General features: G+C 38.9%; 2 protein-coding genes across 2 annotated transcripts in view; one reads left to right on the forward strand and one right to left on the reverse strand.

Moving 5' to 3' along the window:
• Positions 1 to 17,605, reverse strand: part of FILIP1L (filamin A interacting protein 1 like) — a 155,932-nt gene that overhangs the window by 81,498 nt on the left and 56,829 nt on the right. The gene's annotated exons all lie outside the window — the stretch shown is intronic.
• Positions 10,389 to 17,605, forward strand: part of CMSS1 (cms1 ribosomal small subunit homolog) — an 83,421-nt gene continuing 76,204 nt past the window's right edge. Inside the window, exon 1 of the mRNA XM_083737418.1 lies at positions 10,389 to 10,436. The gene's annotated coding sequence lies outside the window, so the exon portion shown is untranslated. The remainder of the gene's footprint in view (positions 10,437 to 17,605) is intronic.

Raw genomic sequence — 17,605 nt, forward strand, 5'->3', positions numbered from 1 at the left:
TCCTGTTTGCATTTGAGATAGCTGTTGCACTGTCAGAAGTAACAAAGAGTTAATAGTGTTTTAAAGAAATGCTTAACAGCTGGTGTAAACTATCTGTACAAGTCTGGATGACCTCATTTATGACATATAATCCTAATACTATCCAAAAGAGATTGCAAAAAAAAAAAGAGGAACGGGACTCGTAATGTATATGTTGCATGCAAAGATGTCAGAAACATGCCCTCCCAAAGGGCCACTTATTACAAGACTGAAGTTAATTGAACTTCACTTACAATTAAATTGCCACAAAAATGTATTTACAACAGCAGCATTCCTGTCCAAAAGAATGGTCTTCATTATTTTAGTATACAAAATGGTAAATGCCATGTCTTTGTGATATATGCTGTGTACTAAAGTATCAACCATTTACATAGAACTTGGTTAGATTGCTGTCTCCAGCAAAATTAGTTTCCACATTGGCAATTTGGCATTAAAACAGGAAAATTTGTTGATGAAACAGTCTTTTCTGCTTGTGTAGGAATAGTTAAGGAGTAAGGCTTGATTTTTCTTTATTCCTCTGATTCCCTCCTCCCCCAAAAAACCCCTTCAGTAGATCATTATTATTTATCACCATCATCATCATCATCAAACCTTTTATTGGCATCACATATAAATATCCATAGCAAATCAATACAGAATTCACACCTTCCCTGTGACACAAAACATTTGTCAAATGAAAGAGGCAAAGCAGTCTAACATTACATCTCTAGGTCTCCAGGGAGAGCAGACGTCTGCAGTGTGTTTTGACGACAAAAAACCAGATAAAGATATTTAGCCACTAACTTGGTGAGCTCCTGATTATTCCCCAATAATAGAAAATGTATGACCTCTAATTCTGGTTTCCAATTGGGGATGCAGAGTTGATCTAGGAACTGCTGGTGGAGATCAACATATACAGTGGTACCTCGGGTTAAGTACTTAATTCGTTCTGGAGGTCCGTTCTTAACCTGAAACTGTTCTTAACCTGAAGCACCACTTTAGCTAATGGGGCCTCCAGCTGCCAACGCGCCGCCGGAGCACGATTTCTGTTCTCATCCTGAAGCAAAGTTCTTAACCCAAGGTACTATTTATGGGTTAGCGGAGTCTGTAACCTGAAGCGTATGTAACCTGAAGCATATGTAACCCAAGGTACCACTGTAGTTTACATTTAAGAACCATATGTGCAAGAGTTTCCACCTGATGGTCTTCACATGGGCCAATTCTTTCTCCTTCCACCATTCCCGAGAACCTTCCCCATAGGAGGTTTGAAGGACTTGAATTAAACCTAGCCAGCGAAAATGCCCTTCTTTCTTGAGGATTAAGCAAAAATTCTAGATAACTGTGGTTTATTTCATTGTGCCCAAGAAAGTTGAAAGTTAAGAGGGGAACATGTTTTCTCTGCTGCTGCTGTTAGTTCCTGGCGTTCAATGTCCCACAAACTAGTTTTTATTATAGCCCTGGCAGCATTATTATTTATGGTGGTATATTAATGGAGGGGAGACAGGAGTGCCTGGCATGCTCTGGTCCATGGGGTCACGAAGAGTCGGACACGACTAAACGACATAACAACAATTAATGGAGGGGAATCTTAAGTTTCCAAATGCATGTGTCACTGTGCACACATATATATATATATAAAACTAAAAATAAGGCCAAGGCAATTCACAGTAGAATAAAATGCAGTAAAATATAATAAAATATAGAGCCACCTCATTCAGGAACAGATAAAATCTGCTAGTTAGACATCAGGGACCTAGGGATACCTGGACAGATATGTAGGTTTTCAGTAGCTGGAAAATCACAGAAGTAGTTGGTGCCCACTAGCTCTCTGAGGGGGAGACAATTCCACAAAGATGGAGCCACTGCAGAGGAGGCCCTCCTCTTAGTGGCTGTGAGATGGATTTCCATAGGACATGGCACAAACAGAAGGGGCTGTCTTTTATTATTAAAATGGGCAGGCATCTCTCTGAGGAGAGGTGTTCTTTTAGATAACCTGATGTCTTAGAGTGCGTTTCCACCTAGAACATTATACTATAGTCATTTTTCATGCATAAACCTAGTTCTGCATACTAATCTGCATTTAATGGCAGGCATGGGGTTGATTTTATTTGGAAAGTCAATGTGCAGAGAGAACAAAATGCCAAAGTCCATCTAGTCCCAACACCCTGTTCCCACAATGGCCAACCAAATGTCTATGGGAAGATCACTTATGGCGGGGGGATGTTAACCCTTCCCACCACAATCACAGTACTGTATTTTGGTTAGACATGCCCCTCCCATTGGCAGCAATGGCAATTTTATTCACTGATGCCTAACTGTAGTGTGTGTGTGTGTGTGTGTGTGTGTGTGTGTGTGTGTGTTTTCATTACATTTGTGTAGCATGATGGTCTGAGGTGGTTGTTACCAGGAGAGGTGCTCTTAGATTCTTGGATCCCTTGTTGTTTAGGGCTTCGTACACTATTATTAACTTGCTGAAAACATGGGGTCTTTGTAATGGCAATGCTTTTGAAGATTCTACCTGTTGTCATTTGTGATTGGCTCAGTATGTACAGTGGTACCTCAGGTTACATACGCTTCAGGTTACATACTCTTCAGGTTACAGACTCCGCTAACCCAGAAATAGTGCTTCACGTTAAGAACTTTGCTTCAGGATGAGAACAGAAATCGTGCTCCGGCGGCAGCAGGAGGCCCCATTAGCTAAAGTGGTGCTTCAGGTTAAGAACAGTTTCAGGTTAAGAACGGACCTCCGGAACGAATTAAGTACTTAACCCGAGGTACCACTGTACTTAAAATCAGTCGCAGGTCTTTAAAATAACGTAATTCTAATAGTTTGCTTTACGTAACATGCTATGAATTCTTTGTAATCAGCAACAGGTCTGACAAAAACACACTCAAACACACCAACAACGCATACCTTTAAAATAAACAGAAAATATCTGTGTGTGTGTGTGTGTGTGTGTGTGTGTGTGTGTGTGTATAAAAAAAAACAGTGATTTTTTAAAAACATGAACCCTTCATGTAACAAGTCTAAATCTGCAAGTGATTCTCTGTTCTTTTGCACCTGTGTAATAAACTGGTTTTGCCTGACATGTTAGAGACTGAGAAGGGAAAAATTAAAAGCTACAAAAGGTGCTTAGTTTAATATAGGTGCCGACACATGCAACACAGAGTTTAGAAAAAGTTTTAAAATCTGACTTGTATGGGAAAGAATTTGTGAGAATTAACTTTTCTTATCTCTCAGGGAGCCACTAATTTATTTAATGCACATGGAGAGCTTTTTCAAGCTCAGTGACATTCTGCATTTTACCCCCTCCATCTGGAAGCTAGTACCCAGAGTGAAAACCGCATCATATATTTTTAGGATTAAACCATCTATTACTGATAGATAATGACAGAGCAGGAGGAGAAGGCACCAGTTAGTCTGCATTAGCTCATGTATTCTGGATAACTCTTTAGTGAACTTTTAGGAGGCTGGGTTTTCAGAGGATTTTTTTTTCCTTTTCAGAAAGCTACAGTTGAGTTGTGACATCTTAGTACATTTTTGATGTAGTGAACTGCCTCTTTTTAAGTCACTGATAGAGGTCACTCTCTTGACTACTGATACCCTCTTTTCTTTTCTTTTTTAGACTAACTGTTGTACAGTTCTCTTGCATGCTGTCTCACCATACACTGATCCAACACTTTGCCACTTAAAATAAAAAGTCTGTCTAGGTTTTTTTTATTATTATTTTTTAAAAAAGCTTTGAGGTGTAGACACCAACAGATGCTTGCCATATGGCAATTGTCTGCTCCATTCAGCTATAAAATACTGTATTATTTGTTTTAAATTTAAGAATTTTTCCACTCATAATCTTTCTTCTTCACTTCCCTCTAGCACGTTCATTCAAAGGGGGAAATATGCAGCTCTTTTAATTATTACCGAAAGCCGTTTGGAACCCACCAGAGATATTTATTTACAGGAACTGTTCTTGTGACACAAGTCTCGTTTGCAAAATAAAAGTTCTCTGCAGCAAAAATATGTATGTAAACACTTCTTAGCGAAAGGTAGCTTAGTGAAAGGCAATTGTCTGTCTCAGAGGTAAGCGACTGGAATAGCTAGCGCTTGAGTGAGGCACCACATGGCATTGGCAGAGGACCATAAATGCAGAAGAAGAAGAAGCCTGGGGATGTTATGTGGTGGCTTCCTCTGCCCCAACCTGTTTAATAACAAAAGGCAGAGGCTCAAAAAGTCTGCATTTCTGACTGTATCATAAACCTGCTTGATAGTATTAAACTACCTAGAATCATAGAATCATAGAGTTGGAAGAGACCACAAGGGCCATTGAGTCCAACCCCCTGCCAAGCAGGAAACACCATCAGAGCACTCCTGACATATGGTTGTCAAGTCTCTGCTTAAAGACCTCCACCACACTCATTGGCAGCAAATTCCACTGTCGAACAGCTCTTACTGTCAGGAAGTTCTTCCTAATGTTTAGGTGGAATTTTCTTTCCACCTCTTACAGATCTTTGCCTTACTGCAGATTGTATTGATAGTATACTGCAGACCAGTGCTTTTTTCCAGGGGGAACCCGGGGGGGGGGTTTTACGCAGATGCCTCTTTTTGTTGTTGTTAAAAAGTGTGGCACTTACTGTAGGACCTTCATGATGAGTACCAACACTTGTTTTTCTAGGAAAAAGCACTGCTGGAGACTTATAAAAGTGTGCATGAGCTTTGGCCAGTTGCAGTAGAAGCAAGTACCAACTGAAAGCGGAGTACAGTTTGTAACTCGGGTTACAAACACTTCAGGTTACAGACTCCGCTAACCCGGAAGTAGTACCTTGGGTTAAGAACTTTGCCCCAGGATGAGAACAGAAATCTTGCGGCGCCAGTGGGAGGCCCCATTAGCTAAAGTGGTACCTCAGGTTAAGAACAGTTTCAGGTTAAGAACGGACCTCCAGAACGAAATAAGTTCGTAACCAGAGGTACCACTGTAGTAATATGTAACACACTGTGAATATGACCGTGGTACTAGTTCCTGAGTGGGGGGATCCAGATGGACTATTTGGGCATACAGTTGCACCTGATGTGTGCTGAAATCCTCCTTATTCCTTGGCAGGATGATGCCAATGGCCAAGCCACTCCAGGCTGAGAATGTTAATCTCAGGTTAGTTTGTCCACCTGAATAGACTCTCAAGACTTCTTTGTCCTATCATGTGATGTAGTTGTCATGGGTTTTGCTTCGCTATCATACTTGGGCATTTGTTTGCTATAGTTGTGTCCACTATACCAGATGGGTGGGGTATAAATAATAAAATTATTATTTATTATTATTTTATTAATAATAATAATTTATTTAATGAAAAGAATTCTGTTGCAGTTTACAGTATTTTCCAAGTCTTGGGATAAGGAAGGCCCTGGTGTTTTTAGCCATCCAAATTGGTTCAGTATTCCCACTGATCCCAATACTTAAAGCAGCCTTCCTCAAACTCGGCCCTCCATATGTTTTTGGCCTACAACTCCCATGATCCCTAGCTAGCAGGACTAGTGGTCAGGGATGATGTAAATTGTAGTCTCAAAACATCTGAAGGGCCGAGGAAGCTTGACTTAAAGAGTAGTAGATATTGTTGTGCATCATCCACTGCCTTCTACTTTCCTTCTTCTTGCCTTCTACTCATCTTCACCCAGCAGGCAAGCCAAATTAAATAAATATTGTCAGTTCTCCCTGCCTCTTTCCTGAACACATCCTCCTCTATCATCCATTGAAACCTGCATCCTTTCCTTTTCTCGACTGAAATTATCTTCCCTTCCCATCATCCTGATACCTATGGGCTTTTGCATTTCAGATGTGACCTTCATTTCTTCATGTGCAGCAGAGATAAAAATGGTTGCTTCTGTTTCAGCAATTATATTCTCCAATAATGTCAATTTATGAAATTCTAAAATGCACCCAGTGATGGATGCCAATATCTTAGCAGTTTGGTAGCATGATTTTTCATGCTGAAGGCATGGATTCAAAACCCTACATGTCCTTGAATACCCCTCTTGTGAAACTGTCAGTGCTTCTCACCATGTGGACAAAGGCTATGATGCAAAGGGAAATGGTAGTGTGTTTGTGACTCAAACTAATGCTTTGTTAATGCCTCCCCCACTAAGGGGATTTTTGCTAGGCACTTCACTAGGGAGACTTGTGCTGTAATTTTGGGTCACATATATCTGAGGATTAAATGCACGAGTCTTACACCACAGACACAACAACTGAGTTGCTCCCAAGTGACTAACTGTCATTCATATTACTAATGCAATGGGTGTTGCTCTCATGGTTAAAAAAAAAACCCACTGAGTGACATGATAAAAAAGGAGCACATTGAACATATTGAAATGACAGAAATGCCCTGTCCTCAACACACACGCGTACCCAGTGTTTTCTCATAATGCATCACTTTCAGGCTCTTGAACTTAAGATAGGTACAGTGGGAAAAGTCTGTTTGCTTTAGCCACTTTGCAAGTGATGTCTTGTCTTTTCTTAGTTAAACTTGGTTAAAATGGCCAGGATGTGAGTGAGTTTAGCCCTTGTTCAACTGCAAAAGCAGCAAATTCTTCCTCTGAATATCAATGCCTTTGCCAAAAGGCCAATATATTAAAAAGGAGTCTAAACATTTGCCATGTTTACACCAACATGTAAAATATAAAGGGAAGCTATCTTCACATTTTACATGTGGTTTTTTTTTGCAGGAAGTCCAAGTGCAAATGCAGCTTAAATATCTGCTGCCATATAGTGAATCGGTACATAAACACAGTTCACTCCTCTCTTGCCACAGTGTGTAAGGGTGGTGGTCTGAGCCCCTGTTATTTCATAGTTTTGGATTAGAAAATTGGGATGGGTGGGTGTTGGAATCAGGTGTAGGGTTGGTGTTTTCATTTTCAGCCAAGCTTTAAGTTTACCATTTTGTCTTTTTTCTGTTGACATTTTGTGTGTTTCAAGACTTTCAGTAAATTACTAATGTTATTAAGTTTTGCCACGACAGGGAAGGCTTATAGAAACATAGCTACAAAGTTTTGGGAGCAACTTGGCAACCTCAGTTGAATTTGGGAAGAGATACGTGCATGTCTCTTCCCACAACATAATTTTATTCATGGTTGTGATGTCCAGACTCCAGGGGGAAAAAATCATAAGAGACTATTCTCACTTGGTAAATCTCTTAGCAAACACCTTGCTGGAGTGGGGGTGGGTGGGAAGAGAAAATAGAAAATGTTTGTTTTCTTCTGGGGCGAGTTACAGAGCTGAAATTAAGCTTGAGTTGGTGTTTCCTTTCTTGACATGCCAATGTGTTTGTTCCCTTAGCATTGCCCTGCCTCCCTGTAAATCAGACATTCTTGCTTGGTTGCATCAGGTTTACTACTGACATGATTAATGCTGGGAGGTTAGGGAAGGATGACGTAGTGGCTCATGGAAAGTTTACCTGAGAATTATCTCTAGCTCTCTACTGTTTAGTGTCTAAGTAATGTGCTGAAGCTCTGCCATCCACTATTCTTCTGCAGGGTATGATCACACTTACCTCACCCTATTTTCCCCCCTTTTTATGCCAGATCTGATTAGAAGTAGTTTTGCTTCAAGCCTGATATTTATGAAGCATTACACATATTTAGTGCTGATAAGTGAACCATGCTATGAGCTAGAAAGGCATCAGTAGTTCAAACAGCTCTGGAGCAATCTCAGGTTCTTGGGTTTTTTGTTCTCGCTTTTTATCAGTTTCCTTTTTAAATCCTCATGAACTTTGCTGGGATCCACAGAATGGATCCATGCATAGTGGAGAGGACCACATAGAGAGCCAGACCTTTGCCTGCTTTTTTCCTGCTGTGGTTTGCACTGCCAAAGAGACCGGATGCTGTTTTTCTGTTTTTAAATGATTGTCTCATCAGCAGTATGAACAGTTACAGTGAAAAAGCAAGCAAACAAGCAAAGCTGTGGCTACATGTACAGTCCTTTAGATGTGTTTTTTTGGATCCATGCCCTAATGACAATAGTTTGAAGACCTCATCACAGAGTCTAGGCCATATATTGCAATACCCTCCCTCCATTAGTCTGCATTAAGCTGTCAGGTGTGTCTGTGTCTGTGTGTCTGTGTGTAATCCTCCTGCACTGTTAGCATACCTAACTTCTGCAGGGTTGGAAAATATTCTTGCAGTATCCTTCTGCAGAAGGAAAAGGGTGAACATTGAAAAGGCGTTTTCTCTCAGACTCTCAGATGTCACTATATCAAGCATCAGACGATGTAATATAAAATTTGTTGTTGTTAGATATTGAGGACTGAAAATCTGCCAGATTCTATGCAACCGTAGAGTGCTGGGTGTGAATGTGACTCAGTCCAGTCTCAGTTCCCTGCTTAGTCATGAAGTTCTCATGAGTAGCATTGAGCAAGCCTTTCTCTCTCTCTTTCTCTGTGTTTCTCTGCCATAATGTACCTCATAACTTGTATGTTTTAAGTAAAATAAGCTTTCAAGCACTTTGAAAGAAGCTGCATAAATTACTATTGTAGTTCTAGTAAGATCAGACAGAATATGGATATGAAATTATTTGCTTTTTGCAGCGATGATGACCTGTACTTGCAAGCTACTGGTGAAGTTTTAAAATATACCCTTTTAGCCCCCTTACCGATTACACTGTTTTCCAATGCTAGTTACGCAATTTTAATTGTAACAAGGCATTCTGGTTATGAAACCTATACTAAGGGGAGATTCTAAGAAGGACAAGAACTGAGCAACAGAACTAAGGAATGCTTGTATCATCTTGTCTGATTCAAGAAGTACAAGTCATTGCAGTGTGACATGATGGGAACCTTGTTAGCTTAGATGAGTGATTCATATTTTCTTGACACTGGAAGCTGAAAGGTGTACAAGCTTTATCAGCAAGAGATAGAGTAATTTGGCATGCACTTTTTGTTTAAAATGTGCTAGGTAGAATTGGTGACAATGTTCAGAACCTTATGGATTTTAAGTTTGGCGTGATCCAGTGGGAAAAATGGTTTATCTAGTCTATTACACTTGCCTCCATCAGTGATTAGTCAGAATCTCTCCCCTCCCCCCCCCCCGCCTCTACCCACCCAGAAATTTAGCAACAAAGCAAGATGTTTGCTTCATCCAGAGGTATATTTCATAAAATTCTCTTAAAGCTGTCATAGACTAAAATAAGAACATTTTATTAATTTGTCCAAACCTCTTTTAAAACCATGTCAGCTAGTCTAAAGCAATTCCATTACTTAATTACATTTCAAGTGGAGAAATGCTTTCTTTTGAAGTTTCGGTATTCTAAGATGCAGAAAACTCTGTTTACTCTCTCCACTCTGTTTATAAGTTTACAGCTTCCCATTAATTCTCTTCCTCCCCCCCCCAAAAAAAAATCCTAGAATGTTCCAATCTCTTAAACTTTCATACTGATTCCTGACATCAAATTTGTTTTCTTCAATGAACTTTCTGCTATGACCATTATATTTTTTTCTCTTTCTGAAACTTTAAACTAGAAAATTGTTTATTCCTACTCACTTCTTCCTACTTTACAACCCATCACTACTCATCCATAAGGGGTGTGGTTCTGTGTCCCCTGGCTTCTCATTCAATCACCTGCTAAATTTGCTTGTTCTGAACCTTTTATGATAAAACATAAAAATATAGAAATAAAATAATATTTTCTTGAGAGAAGATAAAAAATTATATTTTCCTGCTTCTTACTCCTTTCCCTGTCTAATTTGTTTTGCTATGAAATAAATGAGAATAAAAATAATACTTTAAAATTGAGCACAATGTTGAGTAATTTTTAAGCGTTATAAAATAGCATTGACTGGCTCATCATAAAATATAAGCAATATCTTAGGCAAAAGATGCAGGTAGTAGAATGGAATATAAGATTTATTTATTTAAGTGCTAACAAACTCTCATGTGTCTTTGCTTGAATATTTTACATAAGCGTGCCAGAAAACAAATACCACCTCCAACCCATTATGCTGTCAACTCAGAATTTAGAGTGCTGGTTTTCAGAAGATAGGCCCGAACATAAGTGGCTTTATGAATCCCATGTGGGGTTTCCCCCCTAAACATTTATGGGTTTTTTTTTTCTAAACACCTAAATTAGCTTTAATTTAATGGTCTCTGGGGTGGGTGCTTAAGACAAGTTTCACTGCCTTAATTAATTTCCTTTAGTTTGTGCCTAAATTTCCTTTAGTTGTGCTTTCCTTTTACTCTCAGTCTTCGGCTCTTGTGTCACTCACATTTTTTGAGTACAGTTGGGTGGGTGGAAGGGAGTGTTTCCCGGTTGGCAAGATATCATGAACACATTGTTTTGGAAGGGTTTTGAGAGTGTGGAACTGATCATTCCCTCTACTGCCATTTTTCTAGGTAAGAATACTGTTTGTGTTGAATCTCATACGCAGGACGCTCTTATTCGGTAATGTATGAGCATCTTTTTTAATTGAGCAGATGTTAATGCCCACAGAACTATTTTTGTACCAGTTGAGTATGGCTCTTGGCCATGGCCATTTTCAGATGGCACAACCATGGTGAATGACCACTGAGGGGGACAAATGGAAAGTCAGTTAAATGTCTGCATGCGTCCTGTGTTTCATTGAGATTCCTGGTCCTCAGGGTTCCTGATTGATATGCATATGTAAACTCTGTTGGAAACATGCCCAGGAAGGTCGCCAACTTCCCAAGACACCAGGGCGTCTCTCTGGTGGTCCTCTCTGGCTCTAAATCTCCTTCAGTCCAGAGAGACTGGTGATAAGCGACCCCTCCCTCCTGAGAGGAGCACACTTGTCTTCTGGCATATCATAGCAGAATAAAGAATCAATCAGTAGCTCTAAACTGCTTTATTTTACAGTCTATATACAGAGAATCCATCATCACATCTGTGCTCTTTGAGCATCAGTACGGAACAGCCATAATTTCAGAAGTGAAACTAAACCTCCAACAGTACTGAGGCTTCCTGTCTCATGCTCTCTCAGACACTCACACAGACATTCAGCTAAGGTTTGCATGGAAATGTGATATAATACAATGGTTTTAAATGGCAACACCTCACATTTATCCTCCTTTGAAAAGCAACAGAACAAAATTATCCATGGACAAATGCGCCTGATACTATAGCTCCATAATACTAAGACCATGAGGTCAAGCAACAACACTCTCTTTCCAAATCTCGGACTATTTTTATCTATTCCTCAGATTTATAACATAGCTCTTAGGCAAGGGTTCCTGAAGCAACTTAAAAACACAAAAACCTGTACAGTAGTAAATTACACAGAAGAACAACAGCTTAGCAGGTTTTAAAACAAATAGAAATTCCATCAGTCATATGTAAAGGAGCAGCCAATGATGAAACTACAGCAGAAATGTCTATAAATGAAACTCCATCTTGGTTGGAGTTCATTTCTGAAGTTACTTACCATAGTAATAAAATTCAAGTAATTAGTAGAAGGGAGCATAACTACATATAGTATCCTTAGACCGCAGCCCCAGTTTAAGGAGATGGCCAAATTGGAAAGGATTTGGAGAAAAGCTGCAATTACGACAAAGTTGTCCTATTAGACGTGACAAGTATGTGAAACCGTTTAGCTGCAAGGTAGGATGTGCTAGCAGTTTTCAAAATGTTGTGGAAGCATTCAGAATGTTATAGGGAGATGGTGAGTTGATGAGTCCGAGCAGTTTTACTGCAAGGTGCTTCATTAAATCACACAAAAGAGATTTCTTTGCACTGCTCTTGTGGCCTTGAGAAAATTTGGGAGCATAAGGAATTCTGACCTTACGTTATGTGTTGGCATCCACTGTATAAGGGAAGCACAGAACAGTGTAGCTATGATACTGCTAACTGTGGCTCAGAGGGGTCACGTATCTTCCTAACGGATGTCATAAAACACTTTCATGCCAAACAAAGCATCTTTATAGTGTACATTTTTAAGCTTAAATGTTTTTATACAATAAACTTTTGGAGAACATTCCCAAACCAACTAAATTCCAACAGCAAAAATAGTCAGACTGTACTGTAGAAAAGAAACTTGGGATAGAAATGCTAATCAATGTAAAACTGGGCTTATAATGCAATCTTGTTTTAACCATTCTGTTCCCCATATCTCTTCTTTTCAAGTGGCAGTTAGAAACAATGTTGATGTTGTCCCCAAAGAGACAAAACTCTTTCAGTTCACAATTAAGTTGGGGGAAATGAGAAGTTGGCTGAGAACATGAGTTCATTTCCCTTTTTCCATCTCCCCCCACTTCTTTTTATTTTATTTGAGGATATAGTATACATAACTACAGGACTGAATTACTTTCTACTTGTATATAGTTTTAATTCATGAGGTCCAAGCATGAGGTAATAATGCAGGAGACATTTTAAATCCCTTCCTTAAGAGTAACTATCTGAACTATGACAACATCATTTTGATGGGAGATATGAATGGGGTGCCATCAACCAACATGGATAAGTCATATAGCCAAAATGTGACAAAAGATGGCAGACTACCTAAAACATTTTTTGAATTGACTGACATTATGGACTTGATTGACATTTGGAGAACAAAGAACCCCCTGGGAAGAGAAGGAACATTCTTTTCTGAAGCCCAACTGACATGGACAAGAATCGACCAAATATGGATATCTAGAGGTCTGGCACCCAAGACAAAAAAAGTGGAAATCTGCCCAAAGACCTGCTCCGACCATAACGCCGTAAAGATGGATATGAGACTAATTCCAACCGGCTCCTTCAGATGGAAGATGAATGACAATTTGTTTAGAGACCAGGAGATTACCAAAAAGGCCCAAAAAGCTTTGAAGGACGATTTCGAGATAAATTTGAACACGACGGTGGAAAAAAGAACTGTCTGGGACGCAAGTAAAGCGGTCATGAGGGGGTTTCTGATACAACAGAACACCATAAAGAAAAGAGCACGAAATGAGAAAAAAGATAAGATTTTGGAGAAAATTAAAGATTGTGAGAAGAAGCTAAGATCGAAACCGAAGTCAAAAGAGATTTTGAAGGAAATTAAATTCTATCAAGCACAATACTCCAAATTGATAAATCAGGAGGTGGAGTGGAAAGTTAAGTTAATGAAACAAAGATCATTTGATTCGGCAAATAAATGTGGAAAACTGCTAGCATGGCAGTTGAAAAAGAGACAAAAATTAAACACAATCACCAACCTAGAGATTGAAGGAAGAAATGTTCAGAACCCTGTGGAGATAAGGAAGTGCTTCCAGAGATATTTTAAACAACTATACACTCAAGGGCCGCAAAATGAGGCTGAGATAGAACAATTTTAGATAAAAAATGGACTACCAAGATTGTCTCAAGAAAATAGATCAATCCTGAATTGTAAAATATCACGTCTAGAGATTGAAGTTGCCATTCAGAATATGCAATTGGGCAAGTCTCCAGGACCAGATGGGCTTACCTCCAAATATTATAAGGTACTGAAAGACTACTTGATACATCCATTAATGGAGGTTTGCAACGAGATTTTGGAGGGAAAGAAAGCACCGGAAACGTGGAAAGAAGCTTTCATCACATTGATACCCAAATCAGAACTGGAAAAGACACAACTTAAGAACTACCGCCCCATTTCCCTTTTAAATGTGGATTACAAAATTTTTGCAGACATTTTAGCAAATAGATTTTAAAAAGTTTTAAGTGAAGTGATTCATGGAGATCAGGCAGGCTTTCTCCCAGGAAGACATTTGTTTGCTAACACAAGGAATATTATTGATATTTTGGAACTTTTGCAAACAAATATTAATACAAGAGCAGTGTTAATATTTATAGATGCGGAGAAGGCCTTTGACAATATTTCATGGAAATTTATGAAGAAAAATTTGGAAGGGATGGGAGTGGGACGGGGATTTGAAAATGGGATAGATGCAATCTATTCAGAACAAAAGGCTAAATTAATAGTTAACAATGTGGTGACAGAAGAATTTAAGATTGAAAAAGGAACACGACAAGGTTGCCCTATTTCCCCTCTGTTATTCATTTCGGTCCTGGAGGTGCTCTTGAACATGATTAGAGGGGACCAGTTGGTTGAAGGAATTCAGGTCGGAGCGAAACAGTACAAACTTAAGGCTTTCGCAGATGACCTAGTTTTGACCTTACAGGAGCCAGAATCTAGCACGAAAAGGGCATTACAATTGATTCAAGACTTTGGTCGGGTGGCGGGTTTCAAATTAAACAAACAAAAAACTAAGGTATTGGAAAAGAACTTGACAGTTTCAGAGTCAGAAAGGTTTCAGAAAGAGACAGAGTTAAACGTGGTTAAAACAGTAAAATACCTAGGGGTGAACATAACAGCAAAAATTTTGAATTTATTTAAGGACAACTATGAAAAGTGTTGGATAGAAATTAAGAGAGATTTAGAAAGTTGGTCAAGACTGAAACTTTCCTTGCTGGGTCGAATTGCTGCTATAAAAATGAATGTATTGCCAAGGATGCTGTTTTTATTTCAAACCTTACAGATTGTGGACAAAATGGAGTGTTTTGGGAGGTGGCAAAAAGACATTTCTAAATTTGTCTGGCAGGGCAAAAAGCCCAGAATTAAGTTTAAAATACTAACTGATGCCAAAGAAAGAGGGGGGTTTGCCCTGCCAGACCTAAAGTTGTACTATGAATCAGCAGCTTTCTGCTGGTTGAAAGATTGGCTGCTTCTTGAAAACACTGATGTCTTAGATTTGGAAGGATTTAATAATGCTTTTGGATGGCATGCATATCTGTGGTATGACAAGGTTAAGATTCACAAGAATTTCAAGAACCATATTGTAAGGAAAGCAGTGTTTAATGTCTGGACAAAATATAAAGACTTATTAGAAAACAAGACCCCAAGGTGGCTATCACCTATGGAAGCTAAAGCTGTGAAAAGACCCAATATGGAGGTCAAATGGCCGAAATATTGGGAAATATTAGAGAGAGATGGGGACAAATGGAGATTGCAGAGTTTGGAGAAACTAAAAGACAAAGTGTGAGATTGGCTACATTACGCTCAGATTAAAGAGGTCTTTAAATTGGATAAAAAGTTAGGATTCCAGGTGGAAAAATCGAAACTGGAAACAGAATTGTTAGAACCTAAGACCAAGGTACTTTCAAGAATGTATAACTTGTTGCTGAGGTGGAATACACAGGATGAAACGGTTAAATCAGCTATGATAAAGTGGGCACAGGACATTGGTTATAATATTATGTTTGCTGACTGGGAAAAGTTATGGACCACCGGTATGAAGTTTACGGCATGTAATGCCTTAAAAGAAAATATTATGAAAATGATATATAGGTGGTACATGACCCCAGTCAAGCTAGCAAAAATATACCACCTGTCAGACAATAAGTGTTGGAAATGTAAGGAAACTGAAGGAACGTTCTTTCACCTCTGATGGACTTGCCCCAGGGTTAAGGCCTTCTGGGAAATGATATATAATGAGCTGAAAAAGGTATTTAAGTATACCTTCCCTAAGAAACCAGAGGCCTTCCTTTTGGGGATTGTTGGCCAGAGGGTGTTAAAGAATGATAGAACATTTTTTATGTATGCAACAACAGCAGCAAGGATACTCGTCGCTAAACATTGGAAAACTCAAGATTTGCCCACACTGGAAGAATGGCAGATGCAACTGATGGACTACAGTATGGAGTTAGCAGAAATGACTGGCAGAATTCGAGACCTGGGAGAGGAAGCAGTGGAAGAGGACTGGAAGAAATTCAAGGACTATTTACAAAAGCACTGTAAACTGTACAAGAGTTGAGAAGGATGAGAGATTTGAAAACAACTGGGCACCATAAAATTTGGTGAAAAGATTGTGAGAATGAGTGAATTTTATGAGAAAAATAGATTTTGAATAAATATTGTGGTAAGATTAGAGATTTAAGATTTAGATAAAACTATTCAAAGTTAGGGACAAAATATTGGAAAAGTGTACAATAAGAATGGAAACAAGGTGATAATTTGCTGGTTAAGGTTTTATAAATTTGGAAAGTAGGAGTGTGAGACGTGAGGGAGTCCAATAATGAACAGAAGGAATACTGTTTGTACTCTGTTATGTTATTTTTTTTCTTTTTTTCCTTTCTATTGTAACAAAAAATCCTTAATAATTTTTTTTTAAAAAAATGAAAATAAAACAAAAACATCTTTAAAAAAGAAAAGAAAAGCTAATATTGCAGCCTTTCCTTTATCTGTTAGTTGGTAGTTTGTAACTGAGTATGAGTCAGAATAACATTAGAGCTTGTTTTCTGCATTATTCTTCTGGTCTTTGCCCTCTTATAGAAGATTAAAGGTGTAGAAGAAATATAATAAAGCATGAAGACTTTCATGTTTACAAGCTAGAGGATATCTTGCTGAGACTTTATTCTTCTTTCATAATAAAGAATGTCTCATGTGCTTAATTAGAAATATTTTTATAGTTAGAAACTATATCTTTAGTTGGAAAAATAATAATCCTGGAAGTTATTATCATGAGAAATTAACTACAGACCTCTACTGTTTGTCAGACTATATGAGGGCCAGGAGTTGCAAAACTGTCTGAAGAGGAACACTCTGCTAGTCAGTGTAGGCAGTACTACCTAGATGTCCTAAGAGGAAGGCATGCTTGGCAAACCCTCACCCTGATCAACTCCTGCCCAGAAACCTATGTCCCCAAGTGGAAGGATGTGCGGATCCAGAATTGGCCTCCACAGTCACTTATGGACTCACTGTTCATGGAAGACAATCTTACTTAGCCACGAGTGATTGCCAAAGAAGAAGAAGAAGAAGAAGAAGAAGAAGAAGAAGAAGAAGAAGAAGAAGAAGAAGAAGACTAACTTAGAGGGACCTGTGGTGTGACTCAATATGAGGCAGCATCCCATGTTCCTATGGATTTTTCAGGCCAAGAAATGCCAAGCCTAATACATGCATATATCGAGCTGCTCAGCTCCTGTGTTCTTGAGAGATTTCTTGGCCTAACAGCTGTCTTACCACAATTTCCTCACCCAGCTTGGTAGCCAGACCTCCTTCCCTTCACAACTGCATTTTCCTCCTCACTTCCCTGTCTTTGTCTATAGGAGTGAGAAGCCCAGGAAGGACCAATGGCAATCCCAACAAGAAGAATCATAAAGGGCCTCTTCAGTATTTACATTCTGAGGACATTCAGCCAGTGGAGGAGGGCCAGTGAAAGGTGTGACATGGGGAGGCAGCTTAGTCTAAAGAGCATCCCAAGGCCTAGTAGATAAAAGAGTCCTGGGGGACACATTCTAGTTGGTTTTCATTTTTATCAACCTGATTGTATCACACTTTGCTCATGTAAAGAATAAAAAAACCTAGATTGTAAATAAATTGCATCACTTGTTCTCTATTGCTTATATTTTGTAACTGAATAGCAATTTAATGCCAAATATATGACTCAAACGATCAATAGGAAGCAATCTGTACAAGTTTATACAAGAGAAGCATACATTTTGTTCTTTAATCACAGCGCTTCAAATGCCTGTTGTTGTTGTTTTTGTAAGCAGATTGTTGCTTGGGGAGAAGTCACCTTTTTGTTTTTGATAATGTTAACCAAAATAGCGTATTTAGCTGTGGAAGGCCCTGTGATATGTAGACCCCGTGGCTGTAA

This window comes from Podarcis gaigeae (assembly GCF_964106915.1).
Source record: "Podarcis gaigeae genome assembly, chromosome: 4".
Lineage (NCBI taxonomy): Eukaryota > Metazoa > Chordata > Lepidosauria > Squamata > Lacertidae > Podarcis > Podarcis gaigeae.